This window comes from Coccinella septempunctata, chromosome 3, assembly GCF_907165205.1.
Source record: "Coccinella septempunctata chromosome 3, icCocSept1.1, whole genome shotgun sequence".
Classification (NCBI taxonomy): domain Eukaryota; kingdom Metazoa; phylum Arthropoda; class Insecta; order Coleoptera; family Coccinellidae; genus Coccinella; species Coccinella septempunctata.
Window position 1 is genome coordinate 16925606 of NC_058191.1, and position 11588 is coordinate 16937193.

Consider the following 11588-nt stretch of genomic DNA (forward strand, 5'->3'; position numbering starts at 1 on the left):
CCGATTATTACAATGAGAAAATTCAACTCTCAGATAATAAAAATAAATCAATGTGGTCTATCTGCAATGATATAATTGGTAAAAAAACTAGAACCGAATCTTTTGTTAACGAAGATCCCAAATATGTTGCTGAGGAATATAATAAATTTCTCATAAAAAAGGTTCCAAACTTGATGAACGTTCTGAATCATGTGCCTTTCTCATGCAAATTGCCTATGACCTCAATAGCCATGAATCTGGAACCAACAACTCCTAATGAAATAGAACAAATAATTTCAACCAAAATTAAAAACAAAAACTGTTGTGGTGATGATGGAATCCCTGTTAATATAATGAAAAAATGTGTCCATGAGATAAAAGTAGTCATTTCACAAATAATTAATAACTCATTAAAACATGGAATATTTCCTAATCATTTGAAATTAGCATTAATAAAGCCTTTATACAAAAAAAGAGACATAGATTCTTTTGAGAGTTATAGACCAATAAGTATTTTGTCCAGTTTCTCAAAAATTTTTGAGCATGTTATGTGTAATAGAGTATTAAAGTTCTTGAACGATTGCCAGCATGGTTTTTTGGAGGGACGTTCAGTTCAGACCGCGTTGTATCAATTTACAGAGAGGGTATTGAAGATAATTGAAGAGGATAAGCTTGGTCTCGGTCTGTTTATAGATCTGGCGAGCGCATATGATTGCTTATTCAGGCCGTTCCTATTGGAGAAGCTGGAAAGATTGGGAGTCAGGGGCAATGCGAAGAAGTGGATTCACAGACATATTCCGAGTCAATCGCTTGACAGGAGAAGACGTGCTACAGTGCTCCTAGTGCTATAAAAGAGAAAGCGGACGAGAAAGTCACAGTGCCGTAAAAGTGAAAGCGGAGGTGAAAGTGCCCACTAACCAAGCTACGGAATATTTGATTCCGTCTGTGAAGTTGTGTAGGTTCTATATTTGTTATCGGAATTTTAATTCGTTAAAATTTTCAAAGTTGGTGTTCATCCTAAGTGTCCAGAGAATTTTCTCGTTGGTACTGCAGAAAACATCAGGTGAGCTTATTTTTCGTATCTTTCTTTCTGATTTTTCTCATAGCGTAGAGAATTTTGATGAGCCGTTTTGTTTTTATGCATGAGATACATTTTTCTTTTGTCTTGAAAAATTTTATTTCCAATTTCTTTGAGTAGCGAAGTAATTATTAATTAGATTCTAAAATGTCTGACCATTCGGACTGCGAGTCCGTAATGGAAGAAGACGCGCCAGAAATCGCTAATGTCGTGTCCGAACACGATATTTTGAGAGAGGAGAACGCAAGTTTGAAAGCGAGGGTGAATGAGTTAGATAGATGCGTATCTAGCTTAGTTGCTGAGATTAAAAATCTCAGGGAGAGGCTCGAGTTGCAGGAGGGAAATAAGGAAAGTCCTTACTCCAAAGCACTCAAGAAAAACATTATTTTGAAAAATGTCCAAGAAGTGAACTTACCGGTTCAAAAACAGAAGATGGAGGTGGTCAAAACCCCTCAAACCAAAATTTCCCCACCCGCCAAAAGAGTGAGAAAGGATAGCTCCTCGTCAAATGAAGAGGCAAACAAGAAAAGAGTCTTGGAAACCCCAGCCCAAGAGAAAACCACTCCAGTGGAGAGAAAAGAAAAAATCCCCCCAGTTACCCTGAGGGGTACGTCCGAATGGACGTCAATTTCCAACGCGTTAATGCAAAACGGAATAAATTACAGCAGAGCGACTACTGTGAAGGACGGAATTAGGGTCGTTCCACAAACCGCGGAAGACCACAGAAGAATGACGGACTTCCTTCATAAAATAAATAGGGAGTTTTACACTCTTCAACGGGAGGAAGAAAAGAAAATCTATGCGGTAGTGAGATATCTACCGCTGGATGCAGATATCCCGACGATCCTTGACGACCTCAAGGATCAAGGGATCGTCGATGCTGAGGTCATAAGAATGACCTCAAATATAACTAAGAGGCCGATGCCCTTATTGCTGGTTAAAACCCAGAATAAGGGTATCTTCGAGGTGAGAAGGCTCTACAACATGAACTGTGTTGTTGAACCTAAGAGAAGGACGACCGGGCCTGGACAATGTTACCGCTGTCAGCGATATGGACATGCCCAAAGTAAGTGCACTTTTCCATGGAGGTGCGTGAAATGCTCCGGTAATCACAGCTCCAAGGAGTGTACGCTCACCAGGGAGAACGAGGAGCGAAATGCCTCTTGTGTTCTCTGTGGAGAGCAAGGACATCCAGCCAGCTACAAGGGATGTAGCGAATGGAAATTGGTCACTAAAAAGACCAAGAGATCGCCAAGATCGAACCAGACCAGCTCGAGGCCAACACAAAATACACCGAGGCCATCCCCAAACTCTTCGGAAGTGAAGAAACCCCAGGAAACTGCAACCGAAGCAGTCAAAGAGACGAAGAAACCAGAGAAAAAGACGGAAAAGGCAAAAACCGTCAAAAAAGCCGAAACCAGAAAAGGAATTTCTGGAATCACTGAGGAACTGGATAAGTTCACGAAAAACCTCCTCAGCACGATGATGCAGAATCTGGAGAAAGAGATTGAGAAGAAGATGCAGCAAATTATCAAGAATATTTAATGGCTGACACGACGATAAAGAACAATCTCATAATCGTCTCTTGGAACGTCGAAGGATTGAGAGCCCGCAGATCAGAATTCGAAGAACTGATTGAAGAGAAGAGACCGGATGTCATAGCTCTTCAAGAAACGAGACTTAACCCCAACGTTCGGATAGCATTTCCCAATTACGATATTTACAGAAATGATAGACCTAACAGCACAGGTGGCGTTGCTATACTGGCTAGAAGGAATATGGATCACCATTTCGACCAAATATTCAATGGACAAGAAGTAGAAGCAATATCGATTATTGTGAATACTAATCGAGGGCAAGTGAAGATTATTTCAACTTATAAATCACCGGATAAGGACATGCTGGAAGAGGATCTAAAAATGCTACTAGAAGGAAGACACCCGAAAATCATAATTGGTGATCTTAACTGCAAATCGCAGGAATGGAACAGTAGGGTGGAAAATACAAACGGGAGAAGACTGAAGATTTATGCTGAAAAACTTAATGCAGTTGTGATAGGACCTGATATACCGACCTACATACCAAGAGTAAATGGACTACCCGATGTACTGGACATTGTCGTAATGAAAGACATCACTGAAGAAATCAGCATTGATACAATAGAAGACGGAACTTCAGACCACAATCCCATAGAATTCATAGTGGGACATGGCCCAAGAAACGAAGAAGAGACACAAACCAAGGAACGCACAGACTGGGAGAAATATAAGAATTTACTTCAGGAGAAAATCAGGGAAATTCCCCAAATAAACACCCAGGATGAATTAGATGAAGCAGTTGAAAAATTGGAAAATCATATAAAAGAAGCCTATGAAGAAAGCACCAAGAGAATAAGGAAACCAATTCCGAAACATTTACATGGAGATACGCCAAGGGATATAAAGGAACTTATAAAAAAGAACAGAAGACTCAGGAAAATCTACAGAACAACAAAAAGAGAAGAAGACAAGAAGAAACTGAATAAGCATAGTCAGATATTGAAAAATGCTTTAACAGAACTGCGTAATAACAGATGGCACCAGAGATTAAGGGAACTGAATACAATAGATCACTCGGCTTGGAAAATGCAAAAACGCTTACGACGAGAACAGACAGTTATACCTCCACTGCATGGAGCAAACGGAATGGTATATACGAGACTTGAAAAAGCCGAAGCACTTGCCGACACAATTGAGAGAGAAGACAGAATAAATTACAGAAATGATGATGACAATGAAGATCTAGAAGAAGAAGTGGAGGCAAACGAAGAACTGATGATGGAACCACCGGAAACCGAAATCATTCCAAAACCGGCTTCACCAACAGAAATCAAAGAGATCATAATGAAACTGAAAAACCGGAAAGCACCGGGAGAAGATAGGATAACGAATTATATGTTGAAGAAATTGCCTAGAAAAGGAATAGCAGCCTTGACGAATATAACAAACGGAGTGATGAGGACCGAATACTACCCAAAGAGATGGAAAACTGCAGAAATGATAGTTTTCAACAAGCCTGGAAAGGAACGGAAATTTCCTCAAAATTATAGACCAATCAGCCTACTATCAGCACTAGGAAAAGTCGTCGAGAGGGTTATCGCCAAAAGGCTGAATGAGGAAACAGAAATGTTGAAGATAATCCCACCCGAACAATTTGGATTTCGACGAGAACACTCGACTGAACTCCAATTACTAAGGCTCATAGAATACGTCACCGAAGGAATGCAGACCAAACAGGCCACAGGATTAGTTCTGATGGATATCGAGAGAGCTTTTGATAGAGTATGGCACGAAGGCCTAATCTACAAGATGAAAAGAGCAGGATATTCGACCAAGCTATGCAAGATTATAAGGAATTATCTGAGGAATAGAAACTTTTATGTGAAGATAGATGGAGCAACCTCTCAAACCAGACAATTGGAAGCGGGAGTGCCTCAAGGATCGGTACTTGGACCTCTGCTTTACGTAATATACGTTTATGATATCCCGAAGAATGCTAGGAATATGCTCACCTTGTACGCAGATGACACAGGAATAGCGTTCAGACATCGACGCCCAGAGATCATACACCGGAGACTGCAGGAAGCCATAGATGAATTACTCAAATGGTGCATCAAATGGAAAATCCAAATCAATGGAAGAAAGACTCAAGCAATATTACTGCAAAAGAGAAGATTGAGGATGGAAGAAAACCTTGAAGTTGATGGACAAGAGGTTGAATGGAAAAATGAAGCAACATACCTAGGAGTGACGCTTGACAGAGGACTTACATGGAAAAACCACATCAAATGTGCTGTTGATAAAACAAAAGCCGCAATGAGTAAACTTTATCCACTCATAGGCAGAAGAAGTCATATGAATAAGAACATCAAGTTGACGATGATTAAAACTATTGCGCGACCACAACTCACATATGGATCGGCGGCATGGGGCTTCGCAGCCAAGACCCACATCAAGAGAATACAGGCCACTGAGAATAAACTCCTTAGAATGGCGATGGACGTACCCTGGTTTGTTAGGAACAAACAAATCTACAAGGACTTGGAATGGGAACCAGTTACAGAATTTATGAAGAGAAAGGCGGAAAGGATATTCGACAAAGCCAAACAACATCCAAATGAGGAACTACGAAGATTAGTCGACTACGATCCAACAGAAGAAGCTAGAAGGTCAAGAACCTACCACCGAAGACCGAGAGATCAGTTAAGGATTTAAATGTAACCAAAGAAGAGCTTAACCTATAAAAGCTATAGGCAGCATACAACTATCAACACGACTATGATCGTGTGAGAGTCCAGAAACCATAAGAGTCAACTGGTTAATAGGCAAAATGCCCGGAACCTATGAAGAAGCAGTTAAGGGTTTTTAGTGGGTCTCGAGCTCAGAGAGTGAGAATCCCCACACTGTTCCCCCTCAGCAGAGGGTGTGTTCGTCTGTTTGCAGATTTTCCCCCTGCTACACAAAAAAAAAAAAAAAAGAAGTGGATTGCCTCTTATCTTTCTGGACGATCACAAAGGGTCTCTATCGTTAGAAATGGCAGAGAAGTGAGATCTGACATAGTTCAGTCAAATTATGGGGTTCCTCAAGGCAGTGTTCTGGGGCCACTTTTATTTTTAATTTTCCTGATTGATATTTGCTATTTGAATGAGGAGATCCTGAACTGGTTAACCTCATTTGTTGATGACACTAACGTGTGGTTTGAAAAAAACAAGCTAGTAATGAATCACAGTAAGACATCAGCTGTTTTGTTCAGCACCAGCAGATCGAATAAAGCTAGACAAGGTGGTCTTTGCGTCGATGGAAATGAGGTGGAAATTAAGGATGCTGTCAAGTTTCTGGGTGTATTTCTGGATGGGCATCTGAGGTGGTCTTATCAAATAGATCACTTGAAGTCAAAGCTCTGCAGGGTTGGATATGGTCTCAGGACTCTTTCAGAGTATTTGAGTGTTCAGAACTTGAAAATAGTTTATTTCGCGAATTTTGAATCCTTGCTTCGCTATGGCGTCATTTTTTGGGGATCATGCTGTGAAGTAGAAAGACTGTTTATTGTGCAAAAAAGGATTATAAGATATATGTTCAAAATGAAATTTAATCAGTCATGCAGAGGGGTATTTAGAAAAAACAGATTGCTTACAATATATGGTATATATTTAGTGGAGTGCTTAATTTTCTTTTTCAAAAATAGGGAGATTTTCTCAGCCCACACGACTAGAAGTCACTACCCTATAAGATCGTTAAATTTACATTATCCCATACATAGATTATGGTTAACCGAAAAACATCCCTCTTATATGTGTATTAAGATTTTTAATAGATTACCTAATGATATGAAGAGATTGAATAATTTCAAACTGTTCAAGGAAAAAGTGAGAGATTTTGTAATAGAATTGGAACCATATTCTTTGTCTGATTTTTTGCTCATGACACCTGACACTGTTTCTCTTATGTATCTATGCTGTATGGTTACATACTATGAAATAAAGAGGATATTGTATTGTATTGTATTGCATGTGCATCCCAATTCGAAAACTATGTGAAGTTTCAAGATTTGGGTCGAAATGATCAAACGGTTTTTGAGAAATTCATATCACACTTTGCCGAATTGACCACAGAAATCTTAATTCCTATCAAAATTATCGAACTGAATGAAACTCAATACGTATATCTCAGTTCAAAAATTGTGTAGAGTTTCGAGATTTGGATCGAATTTTGATGGTCAATGAATAAAAGAATAAGTTCTATTTATCATGAATTGTTCGATCCAGGAGACTCAACTTTCGGAATAATAACTCATGACAAGAATATCCATGAACCTTGACAAGAGCGACTTCGGCAAGTCTGGGAAGAATCGTTTCGGTCCGTCAAAAATGACATATCGGCCTATTTTCCATATCGCATTCGTCCGAAATACGATGCAATGATGAACCCAATAATTGGTACAAATAAAAAACTTTAAAATCCTCGAGATTGCGCAGGAAACTTTCAATTTCAAGTCCTTAGCAATAATTTACCAACCATTCGCCCGTAAAACTTCCGTCAACTTGGCTAATATCGGTCCCACTATATGAAGAAATCCAAAGTGTTAAGGTCAAACATTGTTTGACCTTATTAGTGAAAATAAGGTCAAACAATGTCATTTTCAGCCTCCGAGTCTCAAGTGCGACAGGCAACCTCGCCCGCCACTGATGTATGTACGCAGTTTTCGAATTGAGATGCACATGTTGAATTTCAGTTCGAAAGGACCGTGGGGACCTGTGGACTTCAGTTCTACCTGGGGTTAGGCCCCCACAGTTGCTGGCGGTGTGGCAATGAAGGCCACCACAGGGAGGACTGCCGAGGGGAAAGGACGAAGTTCTGTTCCAGGTGCGACCGTGTGGGGGTCCTTTCCAGGGTGTGTTGCGTTAGAGATAGGTGACCAGGGACCGCCAGAACTGCCTCAGGACCGACCGCAACTCCAGGAAGCAGGACAGAGGCCATACTGCCGGACCTCCGACTGAGGCCCGCCGTACCGCCAACACCGTCAGAACCGTCGCCGCCCACATCGTTGCCGCCCCTACCGAAGTAGAAGGTGAAAATGGATTAGAATTACCCAAAAAAAAATTACCGATTATTAAAATGATACCATTCCGAAAAATATCTTTTATTGCACCAACCGAAATGGTGGATGCGCTAACCGGAGTAGTAGTCGATTCGTCAAAATATCATTTCAATTCCTAAGGAACTATTGGATCAATTCGAACCAAATTTTGAAACTGCACATAGTTTTCGCATGCATCTCAATATGCAACTCAATTCGAAAACTATGTACAGTTTCAAAATTTGGCTCGAATTGATCCAACAGTTTATGGGAAATTGATATCACACTTTGCCGAATTGACCTCTGAAATCTCAATTCCTATCAGAACTATCGATATGAAATTCAACATGTGCATCTCAATTCGAAAACTATGTGAAGTTTCAAGATTTATGTCGAAATGATCAAACGGTTTTTGAGAAATTCATATCACACTTTGCAGAATTGACCACAGAAATCTTAATTCCTATCTGAATTATCGAACTGAATGAAACTCAATACGTATATCTCAGTTCAAAAATTGTGTAGAGTTTCGAGATTTGGATCGAATTTTGATGGTCAATGAATAAAAGAATAAGTTCTATTTATCATGAATTGTTCGATCAAGGAGACTCAACTTTCGGAATAATAACTTAGGACAAGAATATCCATGAACCTTGACGAGAGCCTTTTTCTGGGTTTTAACCATGTAGAGAGGTATTGGCTTCTTTGTCATTGTCGATGTCATTCTGGACACCTCAGCGTCTGATATTCCCTGGAATATCAGGTCGTCCTTAATCAACGCAATATCAGCGTCGGTTGGTAAATGCCTAATAACGGCATATATCTTCTTCTCCTCCTCCATTTGGTAGGTAAAAAATTCTTTACCATGCTTCTCGAAGAATGTAGTGATTTTTCTAAAATCATCTACGGTTGACGCGATGATTTTTATACCGTCTTTAACTGTAGATTTTTTTTTTTATAGCAGGGGGAATCTGCGACCGTGAAAACACGGGGCTCTATCTCTCGCCCAGAGGAACCCATTTCTAGGGAACACTGTGGGGTTACTCACTCTCCTGAGTTCGCGACCCACTAAACCTAACCTGCTTTTTGTTGGTTCCGGGCATTTGCCTATAAACCATTTATTCCTTAATCGGTTGATTTCTTCTTGCACATTGTCGTGCTACGGTTTTCATGTTCGTCCATTTCGGATATCTCTTCTTAGTATAGTTTTAATAAGTTGTCGTACTCATTTTAATCTCTCCTGAATTGATCTCTCGGTCTCTTTTGTAAATTCTCATTCTTCTTCTGTCTTCCTCCGGATCGTAGTCCACTAGACTCCTGAGTTCTTCGTTTGGATGTTCCTTCGCTGTTTCGAATAACTTTTCAGCTTTCCTCTTCATAAATTTGGTGATGGTTTCCCACTCCAAATCTCGATATATCTGTTTGTTCCTGACAAACCAAGGCGCATCTATGGCACATCGTAGTAGCTTGTTTTTTGTTGCCTGAATTCTTTGTATATGGCTCTTTGCTGCGAATCCCCAAGCACCTGATCCATAAGTCAGTTGCGGTCTAGCAACGGCTTTGATTATTTTCAATTTTCTCTCATTTGACATGTGGCTCTTTCTACCTATCAGCGGGTAGAGCATATTCATCGCTGCCTTGGTTTTGTCAACGGCTTGTTTGATATGGCTTCTCCATGTTAGACCTTTGTCTAGGGTGATACCTAAATATTTTGCTTCGTTTTTCCATTCGATTTCTTCTCCATCTACCTCTAGATTTGTTGTAGTTCTTAGTCTCCTCTTCTGCAGTAATATCGCTTGGCTCTTTTGTCCGTTGAGTTTTATTTTCCATTTAATACACCAGTCATTTATTTCATCTATAGCTTCTTGTAACATTCCTTCTATAATAACTGTAGTTGCACGGTTGTAATTTATCATTTTTGTGTAGAGAGCTTTAGATATCTCTACCCAATCTGAGGTGCCCATCATCGTGATGGGTGGAATTTTATCGAACAATTCATGATAAATAGAACTTATTCTTTCATTCATTGACCATCAAAATTCGATCCAAATCTCGAAACTCTACACAATTTTTGAACTGAGATATACGTATTGAGTTTCATTCAGTTCGATAATTCAGATAGGAATTAAGATTTCTGTGGTCAATTCGGCAAAGTGTGATATGAATTTCTCAAAAACCGTTTGATCATTTCGACCCAAATCTTGAAACTTCACATAGTTTTCGAATTGAGATGCACATGTTGAATTTCATATCGATAGTTCTGATAGGAATTGAGATTTCAGAGGTCAATTCGGCAAAGTGTGATATCAATTTCCCATAAACTGTTGGATCAATTCGAGCCAAATTTTGAAACTGTACATAGTTTTCGAATTGAGGTGCATATTGAGATGCATGCGAAAACTATGTGCAGTTTCAAGATTTGGTTCGAATTGATCCAATAGTTCCTTAGGAATTGAAATGATATTTTGACGAATCGACTACTACTCCGGTTAGCTCATCCACCATTTCAGTTTGTGCAATAAAAGATATTTTTCGGAACGGTATCATTTTAATATCGGTAGGAATTGAGATTTCAGACGTCAATTCGGCAAAGTGTGATATCAATTTCCCATAAACTGTTGGATTAATTCGAGCCAAATTTTGAAACTGTACATAGTTTTCGAATTGAGTTGCATATTGAGATGCATGCGAAAACTATGTGCAGTTTCAAGATTTGGTTCGACTTGATCCAATAGTTCCTTAGGAATTGAAATGATATTTTGACGAATCGAATACTACTCCGGTTAGCGCATCCACCATTTCGGTTGGTGCAATAAAGGATATTTTTCGGAACGGTATCATTTTAATAATCGGTAATTTTTTTTTCGGTAATTCTTATCCATTTTCACCTTCTACTTCGGTAGGGGTAGCAACGATGTGGGCGGCGACGGTTCTGACGGTGTTGGCGGTACGGCGGGCCTCAGTCGGAGGTCCGGCAGTATGGCCTCTGTCCTGCTCCCTGGAGTTGCGGTCGGTCCTGAGGCAGTTCTGGCGGTCCCTGGTCCCCTATCTCTAACGCAACACACCCTGGAAAGGACCCCCACACGGCCGCACCTGGAACAGAACTTCGTCCTTTCCCCTCGGCAGTCCTCCCTGTGGTGGCCTTCATTGCCACACCGCCAGCAACTGTGGGGGCCTAACCCCAGGTAGAACTGAAGTCCACAGGTCCCCACGGTCCTTTCGAACTGAAATTCAACATGTGCATCTCAATTCGAAAACTGTGTACATACACCAGTGGCGGGCGTGGTTGCCTGTCGCACTTGAGACTCGGAGGCTGAAAATGACATTGTTTGACCTTTTTTTTTTTTTTTTGGTGTAGCAGGGGGAAAATCTGCAAGACAGACGAACCACCCTCATCTCCTGAGGTGGAACAGTGTGGGGTTTCTCACTCTCCTGAGCTCGAGACCCACTAAAAACCCTACTGCTTCTTGAATTTTGGTTCCGGGCATTTGCCTATAAACCGTTCATCTCTTGGTCGGTTTTCTTCTCGCACACTATCGTGCTGGGATTTATGTGTTTATCCTCTATTGGATTAACACTTTATTGAATTTTTCAATAAGTTCTTATTTTAATCTCTTTTTAATTGATCTCTTGGTCTCCTTCGGTAAATTCGCATTCTCCTTTTGTCTTCCTCTGGGTCGTAGTCCACTAGTCTCCTGAGTTCTTGATTCGGATGGTTTTTCGCTGTTTCGAATAATTTCTCTGCTTTTCTGTTCATGAATTCCGTTATGCTTTCCCATTTCAGGTCCTTATAAATCTGTCTATTCCTGACAAACCAAGGTGCATCTATTGCACATCGTAGCAGCTTGTTTTCAGTGGCCTGAATTCTTTTGATATGGCTCTTTGCCGCGAAACCCCAGGCAACTGATCCATAAGT